The 14,256-nt window shown below is 44.2% G+C and overlaps 1 pseudogene; it reads left to right on the forward strand.

The window, feature by feature from the left end:
* Nucleotides 1-1,426: 1,426 nt before the first annotated feature.
* Nucleotides 1,427-3,910, forward strand: LOC147435489 (GATA transcription factor 9-like; annotated as a pseudogene).
* The last annotated feature ends 10,346 nt before the right edge of the window (nucleotides 3,911-14,256 follow it).

Below are 14,256 nucleotides of genomic sequence, written 5' to 3' on the forward strand. Positions count from 1 at the left end.
TCCGATGTTGGCTTGTTGTCTTGAGACTCAGTCTCCTTCTTCTTCTTGGACCAGCAATCCTTCTTGACGTGGCCCTTCTTGCCGCAGTTCCAACATTCAAGAACTGACTTTGTGCGTGACTTGCTCAGTCTTGAGCGATCACGACCCTTTTGGTTTTTGAACCTCTCCATGGGCCTTCCTCTTGTTTCCACTGACAATGCAGCACTTGATGATTCTCCTGTGCTTCTCCTTCGTATTTCCTCGCTTAGGAGAACACCCACAACATCATCAAACTTAAGAGTATTTGTACCAGAGATAGAATTACTTACAGCCATCACAAGGCTGTCCCAACTATCCGGTAGAGATGATAGTATAAGGAGAGCTCGCACTTCGTCATCGAAATTGATTTTCATCGATCGATGTTGACTTATGTTTGTGTTAAAGTCATTTAGGTGTTCTGCAACTGAACCATTCTCTGCCATCTTTAGATTGAACAAGCGCTTCATAAGAAACACCTTATTGGATGCCGATGGTTTCTCGTAGAAGTCGTCAAGTGACTTCATCAAGTCCTCCGTGGTCTTCATCTCCAAAACATTGAAGGCCACCGTTGACGCCAAGCTTAACCGGATTGTTCCCAGTGCCTTTCGATCAAGGACAATCCATGCTTCATCTGCCATTGTTGCGGGCTTCTTCCCAAGACCGCCTAGTGGCAAATAGAGGTCCTTCTGGTAGAGATTCAATCTGTATCTTCCAATGTTGGTAGTTTTTGCCGTTGAACTTCTCAATCTTGAGCTTCCCTTCCTCCGCCATAACTCCCACTCAATTCAACGAATCCTTTCCTTGAGATAATTTAGCTACGAGAAAACCTTGCTTTGATACCAGTTGTTAGGAAATAAGACGTAGCTAAATAGATAATTGAGTAGATTACTTACTGGAGAGAGACAGATTTACATACACGAGATTATAGAGTAGAGAGAGAGAGAGAGATTACACATGATATACGTGGTTCACCCAATGTGGGCTATGTCCAATGGGAAAGCAGCCACTCAATGGATTTAGTACTTCAAAACAAGAAGTATTTTACAAAGGGATTATACCCTTAATGGAGCTCCCACCTTGCTTCACTCTCACCACCTCACACTCACCTTGTTGCATCAACTTCACACTATGAAATGTGTGTAGAAATGGCCTCCTTTTATAGGCCAAAAGGGCTGCCCTCTCTTATGAGAGGCAGCCATGTGTAGCCGCCCTTGTGTGAATAAGTCCAAATCGGACCCTCCAATCCGCCCATGTGTGGCTGCCCTTGAGAAGAAAAGTCCGCTTTTGAATTCGGCCACCGGCCATTGACTTCCGGCCACCGGCCCATCAGCCATTGACTATCGGCCACCGGCCAACCGACGGTTGTTTTTCGACCACTTTTCGACCACCGTCCAACCATAATATTCCGATGAAAAGGAAGATTCTGGTGAGGGGAAAAAAAAGTCTCGGGGGCGGAAGGGGCTTCCGCCCCCGAGGCCCCTAAAGTTGCCCCTGGTTTTTGACTGTGAAAATTTTGGTTTCCGGTGAGTGATTTACCTTCACGCACGATGGCTTAACATTTTTAATGCGTTTAATATTCACAAAGCAAAGTGTTGAAACTTTCATGTATGCCTAGCTTTTGAAAATGAAAATCACCATAGCGTAGAAGCAAATTCACTTAATCCAACCATAGAGAATGGAGAGATGAACAAGTGATCAAATCACAAGGCCTGCACTTTCAAGTAGATATAATATAAAGAAAAAGTGTATTTAATAATAAAAAACCGTGTCATCATAATCTCTTCAAATTATCTAAGATACAAACACTATATTTAAACTTCTATGTAAATAACAAGCATTATTATTAAACTAGACATGATAATCACTGAGTTCATACTTATATCCATGTTTATGACAGAGCATGTCTCTTTTCATGATTTTTGAAGTACTTAATTAATCCATTAACTACCTTCTAAGCTTGAGATATTTATATTTAAGTATACAATCTTAATTTAAATATATCCATGTTGCACCGTGTCTACTCTCTCTCTCTCTCTCTCTCTCTCTCTCTCTCTCTCTCTCTAATTCATCAATAAGAAACTTCCCCATTGATAGGAGTCAATAGAAGCAATCCTTTGTGCTGATAGCTTCTCTCTCTCTCTCTCTCTCTCTCTCTCTCTCTCTCTCTCTCTCTCTCTCTCTCTCTCTCTCTCTCTCTCACACACACACACACACACACACACACACACACACTCACACTCACACACACACACACACATGAAGGCTATCAATCACACCATCTCTTCCATAGCCCCCTCTCTCATCCTTCCTCTTCCTATTTTGGCCTCGAAATGGACATTGTCCTCTGCCACCCGCTCATGGTGGTTATGCGCCCTCACTTGCTAAGCCCACCGGCAAGTCCAATGCAGCGCAAATAGCAGCAGATATCAAGCACTCTGATTTCTTGGCGATCGACGACCTCTTGAATTCAAATGAGGACATAGGTGGCTCCATTGAGCCCTGCCTTAGAAATGCCACCTCCTGTGAGCTTAGGATTGACCCACTTCTCTTATCTGCCGTTGATAGAAAGCTATCGCAACCGTGCGATTTCGACTCCGACTCGCTCTGTGTTCCTGTATACTCTCTTCACTAACAAAGTTTTTCTGACAATCACCATTTAATTTTCACTAATTACAAAAGCTGAAAAGAAGGTTTTCTTAATAAAAACTTAATGGAAATTCTGGCAATGATTTTTAAGCTTATGGCTGGATTGTCCTTGGAAATTTAGTTTGCAATATTTGGGCAATACTAACTTGGCTGTCTCTTGTTGGGTTTTGTCCAGTGTGATGATGTGGCAGAGCTTGAATGGCTCTCCAATTTTGTAGAGGAGTCCTTCTCCTCTGGTGATGCTCCTACCTGCCTTGGCTGGGGCACTCATGGCAGCTTAGGTGGTGATGACAAGGGCGAACACCGCCGCCGGAGCAGCGACAAGTCTTTTCGAACCACAAGCCCTGTTTGTGTGCTAGAATGCAACACTTTTTCAAGAGGAAAGCATTGCGCATCCGTCAGCTTCAGTCTTGACATGTCTCCTGTTCCTGATCGTGGGCATAGCAAACGCTACCGCACTGCTGTTTGATTCTGGAATACATCTGAGTCCAATATGTACAACACATACTATGACTTCGATGATGACGGCGATGTCAAGATGGAGACTTTGTACGCATACATAGCAATCAGAGAATGAAGAATTCTTCGATGAAGTGAAAAAACCCTCCTTCAGTAAGGAACGCTACCGCACTGCTGTTTGATTCTGGAATACATCTGAGTCCAATATGTACAACACATACTATGACTTCGATGATGACGGCGATGTCAAGATGGAGACTTTGTACGCATACATAGCAATCAGAGAATGAAGAATTCTTCCATGAAAGTGAAAAACTCCTCCTTCAGTAAGGCAAAGAAACCTTCTACCAAACACTTCAACCCCAAGCCTAAGAAAACCAAGGTGGAGGATGCTACCCCAGTAAGGAAGCATCTTCATTGTGCTACACAGAATATGCCACAATGGAGGGCGGGACTAATGGGGCCAAAGACGTTATGCAATGCGTGAATGCATATGGAGTGCGGTACAAGTCGTGAAGGCTTTGCGACGAATATAGGCCAGTTGCAAGTCCTGCATTTGTAGAGAGTGTGCACTCAAATTCACACATGAAAGTGCTGGAAAAGAGAAGGCAAAGAGGTGATAGCATTGGGCATGAGGCCGGATCCCGAAATATTGAGCATACACGCAGGCCCTTGGTGGGGAGGTAGGTATGTGGTGTGTGTGACCGGTGCCCGCGTTTTGTTGAAGGTGGAGGTCAATACAAATGCGTTGTCTCCACAGGAGGAGACTAAGGTAGGTAGGCTTTGAAGGGAGCTTGTGATCATATTCCATCCCTTTGGCAAGCCTCAAAACTTAATTCTACAGATGTTCCAACGGCCCTCGTCACACTCACACCACCTCCTCGAGGCTCCGCCTGCAGTACATCCCCTTCACCTGCAAGGTGCTCCCAACCCCCTCGTCACGGTTACACACAAAACAACACCGCGTCATGGTTGCACCCTCCTTTGCTTTGACCGCACGCAATGGAAAGAAGCCCTCATCCCATGCCTTATTTTTTCCAATGCAAGATGCAGACAATCCCTCAAAAAACCCCATCCCCCTTCAACTGCAGGGTGCTCCCACTGGCCTCATCATGCCTACTCCTTGCATGCCTGCCTTCACTCGATCACTACCTGCCTAGCATCATACATCCACGAACTGCCCAATTCACCTACGAGAGAGAGAGAGAGAGAGAGAGAGAGAGAGAGAGAGAGAGAGAGAGAGAGAGAGAGACTATCTGAAGCCCATCACTCGCTTTTGCTTTCATTAGGAGGAATCTTCAGATATCTCTCCACATTTAGCTCCCAATAGCATTGTCGTGCACACTCATCTCCATCTCCGTTTGCATGCTCCTTCGAGTAGCACTCTTGTGCACCAATCTTTGTCTCCTTCCTATCATGCTATGCCTTGCTTGTGCCTTGCTTCACACCCACCTTGGGCCTATCAGTAGCATCGTAATTCACAAGACCCCTTTTCGTGTCCATTGCCCTCGATGCCTACCTTGGCCTCCTCAATATACTCACTCACCTTGTCCATCTCGAGCAACATACAACCACATATACTCCCCCTATGTCTCCACCTTCTCCTCTCTATCCTCATTCTTCTCACACACACACTACCACTGTTCTTGTCTCCGCCTGCCGTTCTCTGTCAGGCACTGTAAAGTGCGCACACACTTCAGGTTCTTTGATTCCAAGCGATTTATCCAATGATAAATCACTTGAGCAATGGTTGAGGTCGACCCCAATGGGGTATTCGCTGTGAGCCAAGTCAGTGCGAGTGGTTGATTTTGCAGCTCAGTAATCAACACTTCTTGCTCGTCAACGCTCACTCCGTATCTCTTACACCGCTTGTCGGCTCTTCTCAGCTCCTCCTTCTCTCTATTCTGCTCGTCACCCCTGAGGGATTTTGCATACACATGACGAACAGAGGATGCTCTCAGTTCATGTGTTTCCACCTTTCCTGCGCACAGTTGAGGGTGGGACTACCAAGATATCCGAGTGATGTTATCCATTTGAGCTCCTTAGGCTTTTCAGATTCAAATTCAGACTCCCGGTTTTCCTGCTGATGTGTGGCTACATCTGTTGCTTCTTGATGAACATTTCCATATTTTCCTGTGATGCGGACGGGCCAGTCAACAACTCTGTAATTAATGGTTCAGCTTCTCTTTCTTTGACTGCAGGTATTGCCATCACTTCTTCCATGTCACGACCCAGTACAGAACCCCTAGATAGAACCTCCATTAAAGAGTCCAACCTTGCGGTAGAGCGTCTCTCAACAACGTGTACAACAGCCGGTACTTCTTGGCAAAGTTTTGTCACAGACACACACCAGGTGAGCGCACAGACAACCCCCCCCCCCCCCCATCTCTCTCTCTCTCTCTCTCTCTCTCTCTCTCTCTCTCTCTCTCTCTCTCTCTCTCTCTCTCTCTCTCTCTCTCTCTCTCTCTCTCTCTCTCTCTCTCTCTCTCTCTCGGACCCGCCCGATTTTCACCCTGTCTCTCGCGCACACTTCAGGTTCTTCAGCGCACACACCCTGCATTGAACAGGTGTGCATCACACACAATGCTACTCGGTCCCCTTTCATTACATTACATGGAATCTACATTACATGGAATCTACTGCAATTCCAAACGATTTATCTAGTCACTTGAGCAACGGTTGAAGTCCCCCAATGGGGTATTCGGCTATGAGCCAAGCTAGTGCGAGTGGCTGCTCCTCGGACTAGCGAACCCACACAATTAAAAAACAATGTCCCTTCTCAACCCCTCATCTCTCACGCAGAACCTGCCACCCTCCTCCCGTGTTATATCTGCCGCCTGCGCCTGTGAGTAACAATAGGCCCACATGATAGCAAAACAAATAGACACAGACAACAATATCCCTTTGCAAGCCCATATTCCCTCTCTCAGACTATGTACGTGAGACGCAACTGTAGCAATAAGAAAGAAATAAGCCAAAGAGAGGCGATTCTTCTTCTCCAGGGAGGGAGGGAGGGAGAGAGAGAGAGAGAGAGAGAGAGAGAGAGAGAGAGAGAGAGAGAGAGAGAGAGAGAGAGAGAGAGAGAGAGAGAGAGAGAGACTACATTCACCAAGAGCTACGCTTCATCTGCTGCCCCTCTCGGCTGTGTCTCATGCTCGTTTCCTCCCTTGTGACAGCTTGGCACCTCGTAGGTCTCCCCCGTCTACTCCCGCCTCAGCAACTGCAACTCCTCCTCAGGTGCGACCCCCTACCCTTGCCTCTGAAATAGCCCTGTCTCGCGCCTCTTCTTCCATGTTCCAAGGAATCCCTACGGAAATTTTCCTTGATGACAAATCCCATGGGTGATGATGCAGAGCCTGGTGATGAATTCCGTGGTGCAGAAAAGAACGTGGTTCAGAATGACACTCAGCTTCATAGTCTGACAATATCTGGTGCCCACGGTGCCCAATGAGAGAGAGAGAGAGAGAGCAATCGTAGCAATGACTTCTGTCTTGGGCTCCAAAGATAGACTACAACGCTACCATCATCGCTCTTCCAACGCTAGCCTCCGAGAGAGCCAACAAAAAAATCTGCAAAGAGTCAATTGCAACCTATATTCATGATGACCAGAACGCCTTCCAAGAAACTCACCATCTCGAAGGGAGCTTTTCTTTTTTTTCAAAATCAAGTTTCAATATCTTAATTTATTCAAATTTTCAATCAACGCTTTTAGAGCATCTCTTTCCTATGGGTGATTATGGAGTATCATCTCTCACTTGTCTCAAGACATGTCCAGCATTAAATTTACACTCTCTTCATTTAAATGACTGCCCACTATCTTATTCCATCCAACCAGCATTTTTTGCCTATGGAAAAATGTTTGAAAATACAACTCAACTTTTTTTCAATTTTAGTCAGCAAAAAGAGAAGGCAGATATCTCTACAGCCTTTGCCCTTTGGGCAGGCCAACAAAAGAGCAATATCATGGATGGATTTCACGTATTCATGCTCTTTTGAGCATCCTTGACCATAGCATCTACTTTGTGTAGAGACCCCTTGATTCTTTTATTGAATACCAAGCTTCTTGAAGCTAAGTGTTAGCAAACACAAGCTCCAAAAAGACAATTTAGTGAAATCCAAGAAAATCACACAAAAAAGTTTTACTGAAAAACCTAAAGCTAGGGTCTCAAATACCCAAATATGCCAAAGGGAAAAACCCTAGGGGAAAATAGTGCCTTTGGTTATGCACATGGTGCTCTTTAGTAGCAAATCTATGCATGCACATCAACAATGAGAGATAAAATGCTTCTACATAAGCAAATTTGCAATTTTACAACCTCTCATCTATGATTCAAAGTTGATACATTGCTAGCTCAATTGAAATATGGAATTTAAAACAAGCCAAGAGTTAGAAATAATACAACTTTGATGAGATCAAGTGGCTCTTGAAAGCCAAATTTTACAGTTCTAAAGATCTCCAAAACAGTCGGCCAATAACTAGCTCACATGAAATTTTGCATTTTTAGTGCAAAGCAGTAAGCTAGTGATTACAACTTCAATTAAATGATATGGGATGGCTCTAGATAGCCAAATTTTACAATATGATGCAATGCTCACTCCCACTTTGGATCAATGAAATCCCTCTTTTGCCACAACTCTTCAAAATGCAGCTCAATTGTCAGTGCATGAAAGCATTTGTCATTCAAAGTAAGCACTAAACATGTTATGTCAATCACAACCCAATATGATACTTCATGTCCATTCAATAACTCTCAAGTTTAGTGCTTACAAGGTCTTTCGTATTCAAATCAAGCACTAAAAATGCAACAAGGCAATGTCAAGTTCAAGCACAAAATGTATCAGTCAAGTATGTATGCATGTAAAAAGAATGTCATTTAGTGAAAGAGGGTTTTCAATCAAGCCACACACATTAAAAAAAATTACTGCAATAAGGACGTCTATTTTCTTAATCAAGGCACACACTTGATCCTCACTATAACGCAAATGATGATGAGATGAACGTAGCTCTCTCAAAATGACTACTTTGTCCTACCGGCCATTCCTCCTTCAAAAAAGATCACTGATTAGTGCTTGCAAGAAGTTTTCATTCAACCCAACCTCCAAAATCTATCACATTCCACCACGAACTTGGCAATTTTTATGTAACTTCATGAAAAACTAGTATGTGACCCGCACGTTGCTGTGGCCAAGGAAACAATGCCTCTATTCTCATAGGGCTATCTTCTCTTCCAAGTGGAACACTAGCAATACTCTTTCTACACGTATAGTGTATCGCCTTTATAAAAGTGATGCATGAAACGACCTCTTAATAGATGTTGCAAATCATTCTTTGATACCAAGATTGGGAACTTATCATAGAAATTATTTTCTATGAGGTACTAACCCTTGTTCAACAGACTTAGGAGTGCTCTAATTCTATTGGGGTGTGTGTGTGTGTGTGTGTGTGTATAGAGAGAGAGAGAGAGAGAGAGAGAGAGAGAGAGAGAGAGAGAGAGAGGGATTCCTCCTTTTAGTCTACCTTGATCTAGCAATGCTACCAAGCTTGATTATAGAGATTAGATAAGTTAGCATGGTGTAAAGAGATGAAAGCTAAGAGAAGTCAATGTAATAATAAAACTTTTTTTTAATAAATGGAGTGGGTTCTAGGATTGGTTTCAATGATAGGAACGCATATGGATTCAATGTCTGTGCTCCACTCTCTTACTTGCTTCTATCCTTGTACGTATGTATGGATGTATGTATACATATATATCTATATGTACAAATAGTACACACACCCACACACACATCTCTATATATATACATATATATGCTTGAAGCGAAGATTTGCCACATAGGTCTTGAGGCATCTTGATATGTTCCAATTATGTCTATATGTACACATTGAGCCCACGTGCACACACACATACCCACACACCACACGTAGGCTCACAGTTTCATATGGTTACGGGTTGCCACATGCAATTTGCTTGTTCTTAAGCATGATAGGTACTTGGTTTACTCGCAAGGTATCTCCCTCGGCTTACCCTAGTTACTCAGAAATGGCTGGCTCGCCCATGATTACTCACGGAGTCCCCAAGTGTGCACCTTCAACCACACATGTCTCATACAACATATCAACACACGACTCAAGGAGACATTCGACTACAGCACAGGTAGGCATTAGGAAAAAAATGGACTCTCCATGGGCCTTGTAAGAATCCCTAATTTAAAGGAAGCCTGCCAAGATTAAGGGGGACAAAGGCTTTGAATGGGGCTATTTTGGTAGGGTCTCCTCCACCTTTGACCCCTAAAAAGGTAGGGGAAGGGGGGGGGGGGGGGGGGGTAACCATTTAAAAAGTAGAGAAGGGGGGGGGGGGGGGGGGAAACCATTTGAAAAGTAGGGGGGTAGGGGGTCTTCTCTCTCTACCTTTTTGGCCAACTTGTAAGTGGCCTCTTAACTCTCCCATGCTACCTAAGCAAATCCGTGGGTCAAAGAGGTCAAAAAAAAGACTTTTTTCAAAAACATTAAAAAAAACTCTATTCCCTCGTAAAAAGTACCCCCAACATATACACATAATAAAAAAAAGTTTTTTAAGTTAAATTACTCAAAATTCAACATTTTTTGACTCCCTCCAAACTTTTAGAAAATTCCCCCCAAAATTGAAAACTCTCTCTCCTAATCTAAGCTCCTCTCGTACACCCATCCCCCTTGCACCTGCACCTGCTGATGCACCTACGCACCCATCTCTCCATCCTTCAAGCTCCATCTCTCCATCCTACAAGCTCTACCTCTCCATCCTTCAAGCTCCATCTCTCCATCCTACAAGCTCTATCTCTCCATCCTTCAAGCTCCATCTCTCCATCCTACAATGCCTCTTGACGAAGTGACCAATGTCCCAACAAGCTCTTCACGCGGTAGGTCTCCAGGGCTTTTCCTACGCCTACCTCAAGAGTATGTTCCGACAAAGAAAACATGCTTGGGTACATTACCTTCAGCCAACGAATGCCGTGCTCAAGGGGAGAAGAATGTGGATCTCTGGACAGACGGATGCTTGTATCCAAAGGATCCTTCTCTCAATGTTCATCCATCTTTTACAAACATTCCATCACTATTGCAATACGTTGGAAATGGAGAGCAAGGTTTGTTGGGCTACTGCAAGAGACTCAAAAAACACGAGATTGCGCGGTCTGAGATCTACTTGCGTCATTGGCAGCTGCTCAATGGGAGTTTCCACAATCTTCAAGCTCAGATGCAAATAGCTACTAGTGCACTTGAGGGCAAAGAGCACCATCACAACCAAGGAAAATGTAATTAAAAAGCTTGATGATAGTCTTTCACACATGAAGAGTACTGCCATGGGAGGTAGGGTGAGGAAACGAGAGTTGTCCGAAATTCAGACTCTTGCACCACGTGGAGGTGCAAGAAAACGAAGGGTGACAGCTATGAGGTAACATGTTCTATCCCTCATGTTGTTTAAGTTTAATACGGCTCATCATTGTTGTTTTGGGAAATAGGAACTTCGTCCAAGAAACGTGCGGCGGCGAGAATGCATCAGCTAGGGCTACTTTACTTCGTTCTTGTTTCAACAAAGAGGATTTTATTGGGATGCTTGATGCTCCAGAGGCAAAACACTTGAAAGACACAATCACTAAGAGAGTTCTTAGAGATTTTTCTAATATTGTCACTGATCTAGATGTTCAGGATATTTGTGATGCTGTTGGGATTAGTACCAAGGGCTATCAAGCAATACATCAAGTGTTAAAAGATGCATTAAGAAGTTGAGGAGTCACGGAAAACCTATTCCCACTTCCTCACAGAGTGAAGATTGCCAAGAAGGTGTCAAATGAAGATGTTGTTCACCGATTAGGGGACTACTTGTATATTGAAGACACGATGCCTCTTCAGCCGCTCCGTAGCAAATCACAAGGAAGGAAGGGCCGCGGGAAGGGAAGCGGTGCTGTTTCTAACAGTGTGTTGCGGACTGAAGGGTTTGTTTATACCAAATTCAACAATATCTTTGTGAACTTGATACGATTGCAGCAGTCCATGGCTGTTTTCTACAATTTGAGTGATGCAGGTTAGTTTGCCTACATGCTCTATGATGTGTCATAACATGCATTCTGAGGCTTTATGTTGTTGGCAGTTCTTGAAGGCAAGCTTGTGTTCGTGCTGAAGTTGGATGAGCGTGTAATTGTTAAAGGGAGAAAGTTGGAGAGAATGAGCATCACGCTTATGAATGAAGCCTTAGCTTATGCCAAGCAATCTTGCAGTTTGAGTGAAGTGAAAAATCCCTCTTTTAGTGTGCAATCAGAGAAGGATATATGGTGGCTTGGTGCAATTGAAGTTCTGAAAGAGACACATGAAGTCCTTGCATGGATTTTCAATAGAATCCCATGGGTCACAGAGGTCATTAAAGCTCAAATAAACGGTGAGAAGCTCATGGTTCCAGGACGTGGGGAGTTTGATGTTGAATGGCATTTAGGTGGTGATCTAAAGACCATAAAGTGCATGCTTGGATGCAAACAAGGTGCAAATTCTTTACTTCCCTGTCCATTCTGTACGAAAGGGCACAAGACAAGTCGAGCAACTCAAATGGAAGGTCAAGACGATGATAATGATGACCATATAAATAGGGAGTGGCAAAATTCGGTTCTTTCATGTGATATGTTGCAGGTGCCCAATAGGGATAGCAAAGATCCTGGGTGGAACCCCATAATTCCCTTCTCCCTCAACAATGTTCACTTTTGCACATTGCATGCGTTTATGCGAATATTTGATAGGATCTTAAAGCATCACATTGATTATGCTTTCACAATGAAGCCCCTTCAACGATCAAAAGACTCCTTGCAGGGGGTGGAGACGCTCCTTAATGAGATTGGATGTCACCGATCAAGGGTGAACATTGTAGCAGAGACTTGTAGGGAGAAGATATATGAGGTGGCACAGAAGGTTTCCATGAATGGAGCCAAAGCACGTCGATTTTTCAAGAAGATTTCAAAGTCTCCAATGCAGGTATCCAAGGCAAGTGTCGATCTAGCAAGTGAGAAGCGGTGGGAGTTGTGGAAAGATTTGTGTTCATGCACGACGGACAAAGATCCCAATGTGGAGGTTGCTAACCAATGCAAGCTAGTATGGTCATCCTTTCAAAAGGTTGTGCAATTGATGAATCTTTCAAGCACCACCGTTGAGCAGCGAGAGGAGTTCAAGAAGGTGCTTTATGAATTCACAAAGGCCGCTAAGGATGGATGGTCTGCAAGCAAGATTACACACTACATGGTTTGTTTTAACGGACTTAATACATATGCAATGTTTGAAAATGTAACTTTTCTATTTGCTTATCTCCTTTTTGGTTGTTTTAGCACATTCTCTATGCGCATGGTGCATACTTCATGGACCGCTATGGTTCGCTTGATATATGGAGTACACAAGGCATGGAGAAGTCCCACTATCGAGCAAAAGGAGTCTACTTCAAGAATACTCGGCATGGTGGTGGTAGTTCACACTCCAACTACCTCCAAGAGATGTTTAATTGGTTTTTTAGGCACACCTTTGGGAGAACTCGTACTATTGAGAAAGCAAGAGAATCGATGTTAGCAAAGCAGTTACGCAACGCTTCCCGTACTGCAGCATCCGAGAAGTGGAAACGCTCGCGAGCGTCCCTCGGCCACGAAGCTTGGCGTGCAACTAAATATCGAAAAGGCAGCGTTTGGGCATCGCGTCAGCCGTCCGCATGATCCTGGTTTAGTTGTTCAATTCAATTGCTTTATTTGAGTTTCACTCAATTGGCCGCATAGTGTGAAAGGGCCCAAATCTCAAAAAAACCTATTTAAAGGTTGAAGGGGCTCATTTTGTCATCTTCCCTACTAGGTGCAACCATGGCACAAACAAAACAAACGGCTAGGATTGCATATCCAGAGGGGCCGGATGGCCAACGACTCAAAGGTACAGCAACAGAAGCTGGAACTTCACAAGCTCAAGGTGAAGTCCACACAGAAGAAGCTGGAGCTTCAAATCAGCATGGCCAGTCCTCTACAGCAGCAAAAGAGAGACGGAAGCATCGTCTTGTTGTCTATTCATCGGACTCCAACGATTGTGATGGCAACAGGGAGGATGAGAGCGACCAGGGCAAAGAAACAAACAGCCAAAAGCAGCCGTCAGAAGGCTCCGAAGAGACACAAACGGATGAAGATGCCCCATGGGTTGGCATCCAAATACAAACTTATCAGGCTCACATGTCTATTGGGGGTAAGACACTTCCTAAAGGGAGTGGACCTACACCATCACATCCAGTCGATAATGAAGAGCACGAATCAGATGGAGAGTGGGTGGAATCCGATTATGAGGTGTTGGAAGTGCCTGTGCAGAAAAAAAAGAGAAAGAGCATTGTCTACAAGAAGAGGAAGCAAGCTGCCCCGACTCGTGTCAAAAATGCACCTCCACGTCAACCTCAGAAGGTACGAAAGTGCAGACGTGCTTTTGCGGAGATTCGGCACTATCAAAAGAGCACCGAGCTCTTGATTCGGAGGGCCCCTTTTGCAAGGCTATGCAGGGAGGTTTTGCAATTGTACAACACTCAGTTTGGGATGGGCGCCGTGGCCATAGGGGCAGTCCAAGAGGCAGCAGAGCAATATTTAACTGGCATATTCGAGGATTCTAACCTCTGTGCCATCCATGCAAAGCGTGTAACCATTATGCCCAAGGATATGCAGCTTGCTCGCCGTTTGCGCCATGAGGAGTAGCTTGTAATTATGCATCAACCTTTTTGTATTTACGGAACTCCAAGATTGGGAAGAATTTGAATACAAGCGTCTTTTGATTCTATATCCCACTCTGTGCATTGTATTGGGAAGAATTTGAATATAAGCATCTTTTATTGTATACCCCAGTGCGCAATGTATTGTTTTAATTCTGCACCATGCAATGTAGCAGTGGTTCAAGTTTTGTCTACCTTCTATTGTATGTATGTAGCCAATAGCTTGTTATTGTGAAAAATTGCCTACGTTTAGCACCTTGGCTAAGTGGGGCATGCACTTCCTGATGTATCCATGCTATGTGACTCACTATTGCATGGCAAAAACATCTACAAAGTGTTCAAAATGGCTTGGAATGCCCCCAAGTTGGCTACCACAAGGGCACGCATTTGGGGCTTC

This window comes from Adiantum capillus-veneris, chromosome 18 (genome assembly GCF_014529385.1).
Source record: "Adiantum capillus-veneris isolate H3 chromosome 18, ASM1452938v2, whole genome shotgun sequence".
Classification (NCBI taxonomy): Eukaryota; Viridiplantae; Streptophyta; class Polypodiopsida; order Polypodiales; family Pteridaceae; genus Adiantum; species Adiantum capillus-veneris.